The 17,236-nt window shown below is 37.9% G+C and overlaps 1 pseudogene; it reads left to right on the forward strand.

Moving 5' to 3' along the window:
* Positions 1-17,236, forward strand: part of LOC101286419 (peptidyl-prolyl cis-trans isomerase FKBP8-like) — a 277,196-nt pseudogene that overhangs the window by 79,186 nt on the left and 180,774 nt on the right.

Genomic DNA, 17,236 nt, shown 5'->3' on the forward strand with positions numbered 1-17,236 from the left:
CTGACCCTGTGCTAAACCCTAAGACTTTACAACCCCTACTGCCAAGAGCTCGCAGTCTGTCTGGAGGAACAGTTGGAAAAGCCAAGTATTAAAGAACCGGAGGGCAGGAGTTCGCAAAGGAGCTCCTTTTCAATTTCATGTTTCAGAGTGGAGTCACATACACGCTAACAGGAAAGCTGCAGCTTGGCGGCTCTTGGCTGCTCTTAGGCGTCCTGTGTCTTAACTCAGACCAAACTGCCCTGAGCGGAGGAGGCCTGGAGTTTCATGCTCAGGCAGGGTAGGTGGAGAGACCTCAGGCTTTGATGCATTGGCCAGCCCTCCTGGATCCCAGAACCGACTTGATCACCTCCATGAAATCCTCTGGGGATAGTATGGAAACATCAGTCCTTCAGCCTTATCAGCATACCCCATCCTGTTTTCTTATTCCACTCTTCCTACTACGAAGATGACTATTCAGAGGCCAGTCTTGTCTCCTTATGATGCCAGCCATGTCAGAATCTAGCCAGGTGCTATATGTTAAAGATGGAATGGGTATCTACACTCCAGTGTTCTGAGCACTGAGATGCATCGTACACACTTGGGCATTTACTTCTGTCTTCTTTGAGATTTCTGGGCTAGAGTGATGCGTTGTGCTCCAGCACTTACCCATTCTCTTTTTCCATAGGTCAGGACAACACAACCAGATGAGTAGCAGCTTATACGGTGGCTATGGAGGTGGAAATCAAGCTTCTCCTATCCCTGTGGTGAGAGGCTAACTTGATGTGGCAATTATGTCTGTTTTTCATCCATTTTTTAATGAACAAAGTGAAATAACGATCACCTGGAGACGTGTTGACAATATTATCAGATGCTGGGAAGATTTGACTCATATTTCTTGGGGTGGTCACGTGTCACATGAGAGGAAAGAGTGGTTACCCCTTGAGAGGCATGGTCTAAATTAAAATTTCATTTCCTAAGTTTGGATAACAAGGAGAATCCTTGGAAAGTTGAATGAAACAAAGACACTTTAACGATTAAACATCAACACTAAGAGAGAAAAGTCAACAAGTGCACTAACTACTACGGTTGATTTTAAGTAATAAAGAAAACAGTGTACAATTATTTAAAATCCATAAAAATGTATGTATTTCAGAACTGGAAATTCATGTGAGAAGTGTAATAGTAATAATGACTTGTGCCCCCAACCTCATTGTTTTGTGGCCCTTTATATTTGAAATAGTCTCTGAGGTGTATATTATAGGCAGATGGATAAAATGTCTTTAATACTAATTAGACTTCTGGTAACTTCTTTTAGGAAAAACTTACATATAGTAATGCATATTAAAAAGCACAATGGGCTTCCCTGGTGGCGCAGTGGTTGAGAGTCCGCCTGCCGATGCAGGGGACACGGGTTTGTGCCCCGGTCCGGGAAGACCCCACATGCCGCAGAGCGGCTGGGCCCGTGAGCCATGGCCGCTGGGCCTGCACATCCGGAGCCTGTGCTCCGCAAGGGGAGAGGCCACAACAGTGAGAGGCCCGCGTACCGCAAAAAAAATAAAAAAGCACATTGCAGAGACGAAGGTATTTCAAGAACAGCATGCATAATTACACTTGAATATTATTTTTAAACACAGTGAAATATAGATTGTGATTAGGAATCAAGGCAAGGAAAAGTTACAGTGTAGTCATCGGGAGCCCTATTCCTGGCAAATGAGTCAGATTTATACTAAAGGTGGACCGCTTCACATATCTAGTGCTGAAAAATGGAACTTCAGACGATGAAAATAATCTGAAAACTTCCTTTGAGCTCTGTCTGACATTATATGGACTTCAGCTGGCAAGTGTGTTGTGAGAATGTAATGAATCCCAGGAGCAGAAATAATCAGTTCTGTCATCCTCATCCTTATTTAAAGGATAGTTTATACAGTAACATGAGCAGCAAGAAATCTGTTCTCCTCCAGCTGGAATAGTCATGCTGGGCTGATCTATTTAATAATTACTGGCTAAATATTTACAATAATGAATGGCATTTGTTTTAAAGCTCAGTCAAGATAATTAGAAATGATGATGAGTTTATTTCCCACAATAACAAATTGAAATTCTTGACTTGAAAGAAAAATAACTATATATGGTATAACGTTTCTATTCAGGTTCGTAATACGTTCAAGCACAGTCCTGATGGGTGTGAAATATTGAGTTCTCCTTAGCCATGGCTTACCAGAGAGTCAGGGATAGTTTTCATTGTTAATTTAATGCTTAAACTACTAGCTGTTCTCTCTACTATGTATTGAAAATGATAAAACCTGAACTAATTAACCGGCATGTAAAATCCACTTTGTGGGATTATCATCTAGTATTTTAATTGGATTTCATGAGAATGTAATTTTGTTCTATTTAATTCAGTAGAAAAAACGTAGAACTGTATCTAAAGATGATTTAGCTTTTTGTAATGAGCTTTTACAGAAAGAAGCACATCTTGAAGAGAATGCTAAGAATAAAGAGATTGAGTTATTTCAAAACAACCTTTCACACACAAGCTAGACAGGAATGTGTCTTTTAGGACAGTTGCCAGGTACTGCAGAGATGAGGCCCAATTTCCGGCTTCTCACTACATTCTCTGCCCTCCCATCACATCTTCCTTCGGGGACCTCCACCATGCATTTCCCTTCCACTTTAGGCAGCATTAGAGGTCCTGCGCTCTCTCTACCATGGCTCCCTTCACTGCCCAGACCTGTGGGGCTCATGTGTCACACTTCCTAAGTTTGTAACCTTTATGTGTGAAAGTATGTAAAATAAAACATTTGTGTAGAGAGGCACACAAAACTATACAGCTTCGAGAACATATGTATATGTATAACTGATTCACTTTGTTATAAAGCAGAAACTAACACATCATTGTAAAGCAATTATACCCCAATAAAGATGTTAAAAAAAAAAGTATACAGCTTCAAGATGTATTGTTTTTACTCTCTTATCTCTATGGAGGAACACGAGTTCTTTATTTAAATGTACTCCAATTTGTAATCTTTTCCTTTATAGTTAGTGTTTTATGTGTGTCCTATCTCATACATTTTTTTCTTCCCCAAAATGATGAAGGTATTATATTGCTTTCTAAACTGTTCATTGTTTTCCCTTTTGAAAATTGTTTTGCCTTTCACAATTTACCTGGAATTACTTTTTGTATGTGTGTTTTTATATTTGGTATGAATTAAAACTCAACATTCCAGTTAGGGAGCATAGCCAGTGCAAAGACTTCGAGATTTCAGGAACTTGCATCTGATGAGGAAGAAACTGGAGCCAGTGAATGAGGCAAGAGGAGTGAGAAGCGAGGTTGCAGAGGCAGACACAAGACTTAGCTGAAGATTCAGCTTCACTCTCTATTAAATCTTTAAGTTTTTAGATATAATATTTATGTCTAAAGATAGATATAGAGAGCTTTCTAGCCCTCAGTAATCATTTTTTCATTTTATTCTAAATGTATGGGAAGCTATTGGAGAGTTGGGAACAGTAGAGTGATACTATACGATTTACATTTTTAAGAGTCACTGACAGTTGTGAGAATAATTAAGAGAGGTGCAAAAGTAATGGAGATGGAGCAGTTAGGGAACTTCTGCACTTTGCCAGGTGCTAGATGATGGAGGCTTGGACTAGTGTCTTAACAGTGGAGGTGGGAAAATGTGGACAGACTTGAGGTTTGTTTTGAAAGGAAAGCCAACAAGATTTTCTGATGGATCAGATACAAGTATGAAATATGACTCCAAGGTGGTGATATTTATGAAGATAGGGAAAATATCATTTAAAATTTCACTGACTCCATGAAATTCTGGTCCAAGTGGTGAATGTTTCCAAAAGTAATCTATACTACTAACTTTGCACTTGATGGTAAAGTTACCTTTTATTTGATAATGCCTTCCTAGTTAACATATAAGCTCCCCGATCCCTATATCTCCGTGTAATTATAATAAATATTTTCTAGATGTTTATCAAGCATTCTCATAGGCAATATTTGATTGCAGCATCCCCTCAAATGGTCCATAAACCCATCAGTCTCCTTAATTTTCAGCTGAGGAAATTTAGATACAATATTTAATAGATAGTAAAGCTGGATCGTCAACTAAGTCCTATGACTCTAAAATTTCTAACTTCTTTTGTATGGAGAGGTTATATGTTTTGTGTAACCTCTGTAACAGCAATATCAGTGGCTGAGCACAAAAAAATACACACTCATAAAATGATTGCTAATTGGTTTATTGAATAGGCACACTTGCTCTATCTAGGCAAGGAAGACAGTTTAGCCATGCACTGACTACACCAGGAGGTGCAGACCTGGAATTCTATTTCTTCTACTTAAAGGTTGTATCTGTTTGTTAATTAAGTTTATCTAGAAATATTTAACTTTTAAGGCCTAAACCTACTTTCTAATGAAAGCATATGGCAATACCCTGGGATTATGCTCCTACTAATTTTTCTTAACCTGTTTGTTTGAATTCTCTTTTGTGAGTGAGTGTGAACTGAAGCATGAATGATAAAGAACAAAATGCTGTTTCTACCTGAACTTAAAAATTCAACAGAAAGAGTGACTCATCTGCAGCAATTAGTGTGGAAACCCAGATGGTCAGATGAGACAAACCATCGGCAGATTTTATTAATTTCTTAAGGAAATGTTTAATGTTGAGATGGAGTCTTCAGAAATGTACCTAAAGTATGTTATTTTTCCAATAGGCTAAGTTCATTAATTCCAACTGGATTAATTTGGACATATTACCATTGTTTATCTAAAGAGAAAGGACAAGTACAATAAGTTCTAGTGTAGTGGCATGAACAGCACAAGACTGAACCTTTAAAAAACATGAATTCAGGGACTTCCCTGGTGGCGCAGTGGTTAAGAATCCGCCTGCCAATGCTGGGGACACGAGTTCGAGCCCTGGTCCGGGCAGATCCCACATGCCGCGGAGCAACTAAGCCCGTACGCCACAACTACTGAGCCTGCGCCTTAGAGCCCACGAGCCGCAACTACTGAGCCCGTGAGCCACAACTACTGAAGCCTGTGCTCCTAGAGCCCGTGCTCCACAAGAAGAGAAGCCATGGCAATGAGAAGCCCGCGCACGGCAATGAAGAGTAGCCCCAGCTCGCCGCAACTGGAGAAAGCCCACGCGCAGCAAAAAAGACCCAAGGCAGCCAAAAAAAATAAAGTAATAATAAAAAAAAAAAAACCATGAATTCAAGTAAAAGGAATTTATAATCTGCATATGTTGAATTATCCTTCTCAGAGTAAGAATGATAATAAACTTTTAATAGCTGGCATTTATAACTTTCACAAAGCGCCTGTATGTATCATTTTGATTTGATCTTCACCCTCAGCCTTACTAATATGAAGTTTACATCCATCAAATCCTTGAGCCAGGCACTGTGCGCAATGCTTTGCATACTTTATCTTATTTAATTTTTCCTAATAATCTGCAAGTTAGGTGAATTGACTAAGGTTTGGGGTGATAAGCAAAACAAATGGACTTTGCCTAACTTGAGCAAAGTAACGAAGATACTAAAATTGAAGACTGGAACTAAAGCAAATTGGAGCACTGTCTTTGAAATCAGCCAATTCCAATGTTTTTTCAGAATTTATGAGATTTTACCCAAAGTTCACATTTTCAGGAGAATCTATTTGGCTTGCCTCTAATATTGTACTCATCCCCTTGTCCAGGTGCTTCAATTTGGTTAAGACTAATTTCGGAGCTTTGAAGATGGAATGAAAGGAAAGTTCCTTTTCCTCTAACCATGTTGGCATTTACATAGAGAATACAGCAAACCAGATATAAAAGTTAAGAGGAAAAGGTACTAGAGTTAATGCTTCCTCCCAGCTTTCCAGAGTCAGTGGAGAGTAAGGGGAAGAATCTCAGGTTATACACAGATGGCAAAGAAATGGTTGAATGGTTCCCGAAGCCTTCAGGTCCCTAAGGAGCTGGATCCGTCTTAGCTATTTGGTAAGAAAGAAAACTGACAGTGAGTCCAGCAGGTTTCATAGTAACGGGACAGCTGGGCGCCCATGATGTACAGTCCAACTCCACCCCAGAGAGATGGCGATGGAGCCCTCTCTTCTGTAGCTCTCATCGTATGAACTAAATACAGATTCCAAGACATAACAAGCAACAAATACGAGAGGAAACTGTCAGGAAGCTGGAATGAGTGTGTGTTGGTGGAGCCGGGAGACGGTGAGTCTTCGGTCAAGGGTTAAAGGCAGCTGTCAGCGGCGGAGAGAGGGATAATCAAATTAAGTTCTGCTCTTTCCCTTGCCCACTGTGCTCCCTTAGGACAATCATTGCTAGCCTCCTGGCTTCACAATTCTACGGCAACCACCACTGGGGCTGATGTCCTCAGGAGAAATATCAGAGCAACACTGAGGCCGGGATGGGCATAGGAGTGGATGAAAGTATGTGCTACCTACCAGCCTTGGTGTTTTACCCCTTTACCCCATCCCTTCCTAACCCCCAGGATCCGTGGATTACTCTTCAGGGCAATGACTTCCTGCTTATTCCTGAGCATTTAGAGATAAGTAACTGTTGGTCACATGGTGGCAAATAAGAATAATTTCTTCTTGTGAAGGCTAGGGTGTGTTCTTCACATTTTCCCTAATATTCATTCCAGACAGAGTAGCTGGTAGACTTAAGGCAACCTAAGTTTACAGGTTAAAATAAGAAACCTGCTAAGTATAGCTACTTTGGATAAGAACAAAAAACTGGAAAATATATGTCATCTGAGGCAAATGCTATTATTATTATTATTAGCCAATCATACTATTGACAGCAGTATAAAAGCTATTAGTAAAAATGTGAGTGCTGGTCAGGCAAAAACAATGGAGCTGTGAAGGTCGAAATGATGTAAAGAATGTGCCTAATGCCTGCAACATAATAGGTGAGTAGGAGGTGTAAATTTCTACCCTACTTTTTGGAATCATACATGAAGTAAGTGAGGAGCCAGACTCGTGTCTGTTTTTCTTGACTGTTTTTCTTGACTGTGTTCTTTACTGTTTTTCTTTACTGCTATAACTTCAGGCATTGTACAAGTTTCCCGACGCTTCTGTTCCAAATTGCCACAAGCTTCGTGGCTTAAAACAACAGGAATTTATTATCTCATGGTTCTGGAAGCAGAGTGTGAAATCAGTATCACTGGGTTGAAATCAAGTTGCCAGGGCTGTGCTTCTCCTGGAAGCTCTAGGGGAGAATCTTTTTCTCGCCTCTTCCAGTTTTCTTTAAGGAATGGCTGCCCACGTTCCATGGTGTGTGGATGTATTACCACAATCTCCTAGGCCAACGTCTTCAAATGTCTCTCTGCTCTGTCTTCACATTCCTTCTCTATGTGTGTCAAATCTCCCTTGGGAAGGACACTTGTGATTACATTGGACCCATCAGGGTAATCCAGGATAATCTCCTGATCTCAGGATCCTTAACTAAATCACATCTACAAAGACCTTTTTCTTTGGTCATGTAAGGTAACATTCATAGGTTCTAAAGATTAGGATGTGGGATCCATTATGCAATGCACACCACAAGTAATTATGCCTATGCATAGTAAGTGCTCAATAAATATTTGTTGAGTAAAGCCTCTTTCCACAGCCTTTTCCCACTGCCTCTCCTACGATCTGTTTTATTGATAGTACTTTGTCCTACCCTCATGTACTCTCTCTATATGTTATTTATACATATTTTCTCTCCACCATCCCTTATGATCTAACAAAAGTGGTTTTAAGCAACATGATTGTGCAGAAGGAACCATAGACATGTAGACTAGAATCAGATGTTGGTCTTAACATTTTGAGTTGGGATGGAAAGTAACAAGCAACGAAAGTATGGTTCATTTAAAAATCTATCATTTTTACAAGTCTATAGCTTTGTTAGTCATTTTTCCAATGAGTGAATAAGAAAGACATTGAGGACTTCTGTAACTTAAAAGTAAGGATTTTGCTATCAGAAGTGTAAGCTATAAGATTGACATATTGTGGATAACACCAGAGTGGTCTTAAAAACAGTCGTTTTCATAATTGAACAAATTATATGGTTTTCAAAGGTCATGTGGTTATCGAAGGTGATACAGTCATCAATGGAATATCTTTAACACATGAAACACTAGCAGAAATGACTGGGCTCTTGAATGGATAGTATGTTTTGAGTCATGGATTGATACAGTTTCAATGACTGGGGGCTGTGGGTGAAGACATGTGTTGCTTCCATACGACTTAAGAAGCCCACTGTAGTTAAGGGGTATTTTATAGTCATCTCCCAATTCTGAAGACAATTATAGTTGGTCTTTGTCTTCTCACATGGAATTGTTCACAAGGAGATAATGAACTTGTGATTGGGACAAGTATTCAAGGGAATGTTCTGCCCATAGCTCTCACCACAAGCAAATAAATTAGAATTCTACTTCTTTATTCATCATCCTATTATGAGCTTTCTGAATTCATTCACTGAGTCAAAAAATATTTACTGAGCATCTACTGTGTATCTGATACCTAGTGAGCTGCCAGTCATACAATGACGGAACTGATGGACCTACCCTCTTTCTGCATTCTTCTGTACTGACAAAATCATATCCTGCAAAACTTCAACTAAATGACAAAAAACAAGTGAATAAGCTGATGGATTAGTAAAAATACACCACCTAAAACAACAACAACAAAAGCATTTTCATCAAGTTCTTCACAGTGTCACAACAAAGGTAACACTAGGCCTGGTATCAACATGTATTTCTTTATTTATTCATGATGAACTTTTATTGAGCATCTAATATATACCAGGCATTCTGCTAGCCACTAGTAATACACAAAATGATAAACAAAAAGACCCTAATGGATGTTTGTTTAAGTAACTAACTAATTAGGCTCTGAGATCATTGAAATAAATAGAAATATTGAATCAACTAAATAATAACATCTTGTTTACAAAAATAACAGATGTGATAATAGGTAGATGATATGGTTGAGTAATGCAGATAAACCAAGGATAGTATACTTTCAAATTTTTGTTACCATAAAGAAGTTAAAATATGAGACTTAGTATAAAATTGTACATCCAATAAAAAAGTTCCAAAGTTGAAAGATGACAGATTTCAATATGGAATGATTTCAAGTGACAAAGAGTCTAATTAGTAAAACCATACAAGAAGTTCCTTTATCAAGAGAAAATTAAAAAGGAGATTCAAATTAACTAATTTCTGCATCAGACTGCATAGTGTAAGCCAAAATGCAGGCACTGTAAATGTAATTAAAGTAACAATTCGATCCCTATCTGTAGGAAAGCAGGTGAAGCTGCTTCTGGAGAACTGGTGTGACTCAGAAGTCAAACTGATTATGCAACAAGAATGACTCATTTTTATTTCGTGCCACTGAGAGTGGAATCAATGGCATTCTCAGTCTCCCCACTAAATGAAACATTCCTCAATAGAACCTATTTATGTTCACCCAAGACCTCCTGATTTAATTGTAAACTGTCTCATTTAGCCTGTTGATAGAATTTCAGCAATCTCAAAACTCCCAGTTCAGAATCTCCACAGGGAGCAGAGCAGCCACCTCAGTCCAACTGGTTTACCCTTGTATATATACTTGTCACGTGTTCTGCTTGCTCAGGCATTTCCTTTCACTTGGTAACCTGGTCTCAGTCCAAATGCTCTCTTAGAAATGAGACAAGGTCAGAACTGTTAAAGGCATAGAGTGACAACTGACAGTGAACAAAGAGGCCAAAGAAACATCAAACAGAAAAATCACAGTTGCCCAGGACAAATCTGCCCAAGTATTCCAACATTCCCCAAGGGCAATGCTGGATTGCAGCACTTTACCTCGTAGTGAGCAGCATGAGTCATCGAGAAAATGTCAACTGCTGTTCAAATATGCCTTTTTGACTAAGACTTGGGGGTGTGTAATAAACTAATTTAAACTAGAAAGCTTTGTCATTTAAGGGAGGGGTCGAGCTTCACTCTCAAAAATTAACTTGGTTTAAACCTTCATTTTCTTATGGAACTGGCATCGAGCTTTCACAAAAGAAGCCTCGCCAAGTGCTGAGATAAAGTTTACATCTATAGGAAGCTAAAAACAGCACCTGATGAAATCTACAGTGCCTGAGTCCCAAACATTTATATTCAACATATGAAAGAATATTTTAAATGAGTTTCTCTTTCCAATGTACTTAATAATGACAATAGGGCTACCCTGGTGGCGCAGTGGTTGAGAGTCCGCCTGCCGATGCAGGGGACACGGGTTCGTGCCCCGGTCTGGGAGGATCCCACATGCCGCGGAGCGGCTGGGCCCGTGAGCCATGGCCGCTGAGCCTGCGCGTCCGGAGCCTGTGCTCCGCAAGGGGAGAGGCCCCAACAGTGAGAGGCCCGCATACCGCAAAAAAAAAAATAATAATAATGACAATAGAAATAATAGCAGATAACACTTATTAGCACTTATCATGTGTCAAGCACCATGTTGATTTCCTTACAGAGATCATCTGACTTAATCTGCTGACAGTTCTAACAAGTATACATATATTATTATAATCCCCAAAATTCTGATGAGGAAACTGATGCTTTCTCTGGCTAGCCCCATGTCTTACTGTAGACAAGGGGCAGAGCTGAACTTGAATTCTGGCCATTTAACTCTGGAGACATTGGAAATCTTTGAGTCAGGTAGATTTCTTTGTCATTTGATAGATGTTTGTTGCCAAAAACAATATTTCTTTTTCAAAAATGTTACTGTGATTGGGATTCACATGTATACATTGATGTGTATAAAATTGATGACTAATAAGACACTGCTGTATAAAAAAATAAATTAAATAAAATTCAAAATAAAATGTTACTGTGCATTCTCTTAAACCCAAATCTATTCAGAAATGTATTTCAGTGGTTTCAAAGTAAAGTTGAAATTCTTGATAAAAAATGTTCAGGGAATCAAGAAAAGCTACAAGAGGAAATTGAGAATTGTAAGGTATGTTTTTTTTTTTCCTTTTAATATATTTATTTTTGGCTGCGTTGGATCTTCGTTGCTGCACACGGGCTTTCTCTAGTTGCAGCGAGTGGGGACTACTCTTCGTTGCAGTGCGCGGGCTTCTCATTGCAGTGGCTCCTCTTGTTGCGGAGCAAGGGCTCTAGCGCGTGGGCTTCAGTAGTTGTGCCTCGCGGGCTCTAGAGCACAGGTTCAGTAGTTGTGGCGCATGGGCTTAGTTGCTCCATGGCATGTGGGCTCTTCCCGGATGAGGGATCAAACCCGTGTCTACTGAATTGGCAGGCAGATTCTTAACCATTGTGCCACCAGGGAAGTCCATTGTAAGGTATGCATTTAACTAATAGAAATCAATCAACAATGTGTGGTTTCATCAATTTCGTGAACACAGTCACCAAACATAAAATTCTATTTATCTTATTAAGTTGTTTCATTGAATAAAAGCTATATTACACAAACTTGCTAACTGATGAAATGAAGAGTCTAAATTCGAAAATGTATGACCTCTAGGAAAAAAAGACTTTCAGATTTATTAATTTCAAATGAATACATATATGTAGCTATCAGTGTACATAGATAATATACTATTTTTAATAAGATATTTCAAAGTAAGGAGACAATGTTTTGAAGTTTTGCTCCAAAATGATTTGATTTTTATTAGAGAAATGAATTTGTTCACAAAAAGAGGTTAAGGCTCTGAAAAGCAGTTTAACCACTTGGATATCCTGCAATCCAATTTCTTCTGCAACTTTGCTTAGCAAATTTGTATGCAGAGAGATTGCAAAGATATGTCCAATCTAGATCAAATGATTGCATATCCCTTAATTAGCAGAACCTGAGATATTATGTGAGTTCTAACTTATAAAATATTTTGACCTTTTTGTGTAATTGACTGCCCTGTGATTGTGCTTTTGAGTATCAAAGCCAGAGTAGGGGAGGTCAGAGAAAGGATCCAGAATTATCTGGGCATTATGCGTTTATTTAAACACTAAGGAAAACTTCAATAAATATAATACCAGCAAATTGTACACTGATGATTCAGGCTCCTGTTTAGTTTGGTATTTTCAGGAAAATACAGTTATTTTAGCAACTAGCATGTCACATGGGACATGCTGTAGCAGGCAGAATGTCTCCAAATCAAAAGCTTGTCCCTCTGGAAGTGATCACATCAGGAAATGGGAAAAAATAAACCAATCTCTTCACATAATGAATCACGTTATTTACCTCCCTCATAGATAGAAGATAATTTATATTTAAACCAGTTTTTCTCTGCTACAAACCCATCAAAATGGCAATATGTATATTACATGGATTAGGACAAAAACCTAAAGAAATTACATGACTTAAGTGTACAAAGTAAATTTTCCATTGAATTAACTTCTAAGCATTCCATTGACTTATTTACTAGCCTATTCAACTGAATTAACTTTGGGGGGAAGTGTTATAGGTAAGATATTTTCTAAAATTTAAGTAATAAGTTATTAAACATCAAGAAGTATACATATCTTTATCCTGGTGACAATAACTCCAAAGTTGACAAAATTATTATTTTAAAAGTATGCCTTTATAAGTCTAAAACAACCTGTTTGGATGTGAAATCTGCAATTAAACTGATTGCTATCTGCGTTGTTATAGAGACTTAAGTCTAACTAACTTCAAAGAAAAATAAAAGACTTAAGTTTTTTTAATCCTCTATGTGTGCCTTGCAGAAGAAACAAATATCCACTGCTTGCCTCCCAAATGTCCCAATTTTTCAGTAACAGAACAGAAAAGGTACCTGACATTGCAGAGTTTATGTTCTAGCTGGGAGAGACATACAAAAAGAAAAGAAGAAGGAAGGAGGACGAAAGAAAGAAAGAGAGAGAGAGAGAGAGAAAGGAAAGAAAGAAAGAAAGAAAGAAAGAAAGAAAGAAAGAAAGAAAGAAAGAAAGAAAGAAAGAAAGAAAGAAAGAAAGAGAAAGAAAGAAAGAAAGAAAGAAAGAAAGAAAGAAAGAAAGAAAGAAAGAAAGTAAACAGAGTAAATTATACCGTGGTAACTTCCATAAAGAATATGGAACAGACCTCTTCTTCCTCTACCTCTTTCTTTTCTCTTCCCTTCCTGGACATTTCAATCCTGAAACTATTAGATAGTGCAGAGAGAGGATCAGGAGGGGATGAAGCCACTGCTGCAGGTCATCAGAGCCTGAGCAGGGGGAGAACACCTGCAGGGGCCGGGCGGGATGGGGGAGATCGAAGATTGGTTACATACAGGGAGATTTATCGTATGAGAAAATGTACTAAAGACAGTGGAAGTCAGGTTTCTCACTGTCGGAAAATGGAGCTACAAATTCAGAAAATGAGAAAACTAGACTGAATCCTGCCTGTATGGTTGGATTGGAAAATGTATAATTTTTAATATATATGTAGATAGGTACAGAAATAAATGTATATAAAAATACATATATTTTATAATATATAATGAACATTTCTAATATAATTATATATTAATATACAATTATATATTAATATATAAAAATATATTACATGTTTGACCTCTCAGTGGAGAGGTCTAGAGAATATATTATAGGATATATAAAATATCTATTCTCTGGATCTTTCTACTGGGAGGGCTCAAGCACCAAACTCTGATAACAGTGAGCATAGTTGGAGCCCGAGATCTTGAATTCTAAATACAATTTTCCACTAAAAGGAAAACAGCGCTCCTTGAAAAGATGTCTGATACAAGGGCTAGGAAAGGGATAGTCCATGATGAGCCTGGAATGTCTTATCATGCCAGAAAGCAAGAAAACACTGAAATGATGATTGAAATATGTCTAAGGAAAAAGAAGTCAGCTCGGAGAGGCCCCCACTAGCCAAATCTGGGGCAGCTTGAGCATCGAGATAAATCATGATAGCAATGGGTTAAAACATATTGAATAAAATAGGGAACCATTAGTTCACCCAGATATAAATAAATAAAAGAAAAAAAGGGAAATTTGACAAGGAAAATGATATTTACAGTTTCAGTACCTTCCCCACAAAATGCTTTCAAATTGCAAAGAGGAATGAGTGACTTTATAGTAGAGAAGCCTGGCAGACACCATCCTGATCAAGTGATCACAGTGAACATTACCTGTAATGTAGTAAAGGATGGAATCAAACTTACGTGCCACCAGGGAGGAAGCAATGAGAGGGATACAGCATCACTTCTGTGATATGTTTGCCAGTGATACATAACTGAATGTAATCATAAGGAAATATCAGACAAATCCAGATTGAGGCACCTTCTACAAAATATCTGGCCTGTAATATGGTCATGAAAGTTAAGGGGAAAATTGAGGAAGTCTTCCAGATTGAAGAGACAGTGGATAACTCAATGCAATGTATGATTTTGAACTGGATCCTTCTGTTATAAAAGATATTATTGGAACAATATAAATAGAGCCAAATGATTAAATGGCAGTAGTGTATTAATGTTAATTTTCTGATTTTGTTGGTTGTCTTGCAGCTATATAGGAGAATGTCCATACTGGTAGGAAATACCGACTAAAATAGTAAAGAGTGATTGGGACATCATGTCAGCAGCTTACTCTCAAGTGGTTCAGGGAAAATTTCCTTGTGCCACACTTCTACCTTTTCTCTGTGATTGTTTCAAACTAAAGAATATGTAAAAAGGTAATATGGTAGATGCCAACTGCACATGGACAACTCCTTTAAATTTGTGTTTTCCAGGAAATATTGTTTGAAAAGGCAGCATTTCAAATTGAGGGCTGAAAAATAAGTCAGTCACTCAGAAATCTGGCTTAAAGGTATTCTAGGCAGAGGGAGCAGCTGGCACTGAAGCCCTAGGCATGAAGGAGTCTAGTTGAGTTCCAAGAATAAACAAGTCAAAGCATCCAGTATAGCTGGAGCCTAGGGGGTAAGGGAGGAGTGATGGAAGGTGCATAGACAGGCTCTCGAGAGGGGCCTCACTGATGATGATAAGAAGTCTGGAACTTCACTTGAGATGCCAAGGAAAACCACTGAAGGATTTTAGCAAGAGTGTAATATGAACTCCTTCATATTCAAAACTCATTCATATTCATTTCAAAAACCACTCATTGGAGAAGGGAGACAGGAGTAAATATAAAGCCATAAATCAAAGGGCTGTTTGCCCTTTTATACTAGGAGTTAAAAAAAAATGGAGAAAGGAGTTTTATATTTTGGAACTACAGGTGGTAGGATTTATCACTATCACTATTGAATGAGGGTGTTGAAGAAAAGAGAAAATTAACGGGTAAAGAGAGGATCTATTCCTTATTTAGAGCTTACTATGTGCCAGGCACACTCTAATCACTTCACATACGTTTATTTACTCATTTAACTCTCAGAACAATCCTGTAAGGACTATTGTGACTATTGTTAGCCCCATTTAAAGATACTGAGGCATGAAGAGGTTAAGTGATGACCACAGAAGTAAAATGGCATTTTCATCACATCATATCAAGGGTACATGGTACCAGCGTAATTTATCACCATTTATATTGACCTTGACCACCTGGTTGAGGTAATGCTTGTCAGGTCTCACCACCGTGAGATTACTCTTTTCCCCCCCTTTCCGTACTGTAGCTTTTGGAACGGAGTCACTGTACGCAGTCCACAGCTAAGAAGCAGGGACTTATGCTCCATCTCCTTGAGGGCAGAGTATCTACATAAACTATTTGGAATTGTTCTGCAAGGGAGCTTTGTCTATTATCCTGTATTATTTACTTACCTAATCACTTATTTATATTCGTATGAACTCATGAATATTTATTTCTTATTTTGGGTGATAAGCCAATACTACTTATTTATTTTATTGCTCAATTTGTTCCAGCTTGGGAGTTCTTTCTGTTGGCGTCTATGTCACTTTGATAAATACCCAATGATGTAGGGGTGATTTCTTGGTTTTGTTTTCTGTAGCTTTTTTTTTTTTTTTAACACTTCTTACTTTTTAGCACTACGAGATGCTTTCAAGCTCTTCCAATATGTTCCTAGCTCCAGTTCAAGAACTAGTCATTTACCCAAGAAACCCTGGTTTCTTTTATTATGGAATAGTATTAGAAACCAAGATCTGGATGCTAGGGGTACTCTATTCTTTTTCAAATTTTTTTTCAAAATTGTCTTTTTAGATTCTTTGCATTTCTGTAGAAAAACCCACCTATATTTTGATTGGGATCCTGGGTTTTGGCTTGAACACTGGATAAATGATTGCACCTTTTACTGAAACTGGAAAATCTGGAAGATGATTAGATGGGGATAAGGAATAAAAAACATTTCTATTTTGGATATTTAAAATTTAATATCCAACTGTTCTAATCTAGCCCCTATACACCCTCCTCGCTCTCAGGACCAGAAGATTGTTTATTTTTTATTTTCTATTTTTTTAAAAATTTTAAATAATTTCTATTGGAGTATAGCTGATTTAAAATGTTGTGTTAGTTTCTGCTGTACAGCAAAGTGAATCAGTCATACATGTACATATATCCAGTCTTTTTTAGATTCTTTTCCCATATACAGAGTATTACAGAGTATTGAGAAGAGTTCCCTGTGCTATACAGTAGGTCATTGTTGATTATCTATTTTATTAATGCTTGTTATGTGATAGCAGGGGTGACATGGGCATCAAGGAATTAATTAATTAAAGAGTGGCTTAAAATCTCGGCTGGCAGCATCCAAATTCATTAGTTTATCCATTACTGATTTATGTACTTTTTGACAGGAAGGGTTGTAAATTGATAACTAGCTATTTCCATGAATAGACTCTGAATGAATAGAGTCTCAGAAGAGGGGGAAGAATCTAACATTTCTCAAGCACCTATCATGTTTTAGATATTGTTTAAGGTCTTTTGCATACAAAGTATATGCCAAGACTTACAAAACTTGAAAAATGATTATACTTCCTAGTTTGAAAATGTGGAGATTGAAAGTCTGAGAGATTAGGTAACTTCTCAAGTCACACAGCAGGAAAGGAGGTGCTCGGATCCAATCCAGGATTAGGTTGCCAGATAAAATATTGCATAGAATGTACACTAAAAAAAATTATCCATTGTTTGTCTGAAATTCAGATATAACTGGGCATCTTATATTTTTATTTGCTAAATCTGGCAACCCTAATCCAGGACCATCTGGCTCAAAGGCTGTGTTTCTTCTGCCCCACAGTATAAACACAATACATCAGGAGACACATGAGAATCTGGAAAGTATTTTCCCCCTATAACCTATACTTTAGTTTAGCTGCAATATATAAATACAAATATGAAAGTGGCCTACAGTCCACAC

Source organism: Orcinus orca, chromosome 5 (assembly GCF_937001465.1).
Source record: "Orcinus orca chromosome 5, mOrcOrc1.1, whole genome shotgun sequence".
In the NCBI taxonomy this organism is placed as follows: Eukaryota; Metazoa; Chordata; class Mammalia; order Artiodactyla; family Delphinidae; genus Orcinus; species Orcinus orca.